At 40.2% G+C, this 1,522-nt stretch overlaps 1 protein-coding gene across 1 annotated transcript in view; it reads right to left on the bottom strand.

Moving 5' to 3' along the window:
* Window positions 1-366: 366 nt before the first annotated feature.
* The window catches only part of vegfaa (vascular endothelial growth factor Aa), a 22,740-nt gene continuing 21,584 nt past the window's right edge, over window positions 367-1,522 (bottom strand). Inside the window, exon 7 of the mRNA XM_061948616.2 lies at window positions 367-1,522. This exon is cut by the window's right edge and continues 1,924 nt beyond it. The gene's annotated coding sequence lies outside the window, so the exon portion shown is untranslated.

The following is a 1,522-nucleotide window of genomic DNA, read 5'->3' as shown; positions in this document are numbered from 1 at the left end:
TGTATCGAGTCAGTGTAGTCTATTACGTCTCCTCGTTATCACGCCGTGGCGCGTGCGCTAACACTTCCGACGTACGCCGGCGCCATTGTTTCCTGCTGATCCAACAACAACGCACCTCGTGGAAGAAGCCACAGTAAGTACAGCGCCAGTTGGCCAACCCTCAGACTAGAGTCCTCGCTAGATTAGGTCCGAGCTGAGCCGAGACTCCTTCTGTCCTGCTTTATGACGTGTCTGCGGGCAAACGGGTGCAAAACCACATGCCCGGGTCCAAAAATGAAAAGCACCTGTGCCGGTGCGTCACCATGACTTGGGGTTTCTATTGGTCAACATGACCCCCCCCCCTCCCCCTTGCCCCCCCTTCCCCTCTCCGGCCGGTTTAACGACACAGCTCGAGTTCAACTCAGGAATGTCAAAGTTTTCAGTCCCTCGCAAAAAGAAAAAAAAAAAAGGCATCCACATGTCGAACGTGTTCAATCTCAAAGCTGATTGAGAGTGAGGACAAACAACAAAATCACTGTAACACTGCATATAAATATTATAATACAGAATACTGAACGCGTTCTATAAATTAAAATGTAATCTATTTGACGGAAGGGATATCAAGTAAGTACGTACGAGCCATTGACGATGAATTTGCTGTGTTGTGGAAGCATGACTTGTTTTCTTTGGAACACAGACAAAGCCATTTTCTAATCCTCCTGAGAACCAGCGTCCACTTGTGTGGACATTGGCGTGTGGTCTATTTATTTTCATTTGGGGGGGGAAATAGACCAAAAACAAATATCCATAGCAGTGGATATTAGTGTTTAACGTAGGGCTATTTGTTTGGTCAGACTTACACATTTAAAAAAAAAAACCAAATAGCCCCGTTATGTTGAACACGGTGGACATTTGGTGTCTTTCCTTTGTCAAATGTACACATTTCAGGAAAAAAAAAAAAATGTCCGTTTGCGTAAAATCGGCATTTGAGAGGTACACGTTTAGAAAAAAAATAAAAAAAATAAATAGCCTTGTTATGCAAAACACATACGTCCACTATAGTGGACATACTATATGTCTTTGGTCTTTTTTGTCAGAGAGATATATTAAGGGGAAACAAAGTATTCTTATGCATAACAAAAATGGGAAAAAATTTGTCCTGTAATGCTAAACACAAATGTCCACTACAGTGGACACTAGTGTTTAACATAACAGGGCTATTTGTTTAAAAAAAAATAATAAAAAAATAGCCCGTTATGTTGAACACGGTGGACATTTGGCGTCTTTCATTTGTCAAATGTACATATTTCAGGAAAAAAAAAATGTCCCTTTGCGTAAAATCGGCATTTGAGAGGTACACGTTTCGAGAAAAAAAAAAAAAAAAAATAGCCTTGTTATGCGAAACACAAACATCCACTATAGTGGACATATGTCTTTGGTCTATTTTTTTTTGTCAGAGTTACATATTACAGGGGGAAAAAAAGTATTCTTATGCATAACAAAAATGGGGGGAAAATAGTACTGTTATGCTAAACACAAATGT

This window comes from Nerophis lumbriciformis, linkage group LG04, assembly GCF_033978685.3.
Source record: "Nerophis lumbriciformis linkage group LG04, RoL_Nlum_v2.1, whole genome shotgun sequence".
NCBI lineage: Eukaryota > Metazoa > Chordata > Actinopteri > Syngnathiformes > Syngnathidae > Nerophis > Nerophis lumbriciformis.
The sequence above is the reverse complement of the archived record's forward strand: the minus strand, read 5'-3'. Positions and strand labels throughout refer to the sequence as shown.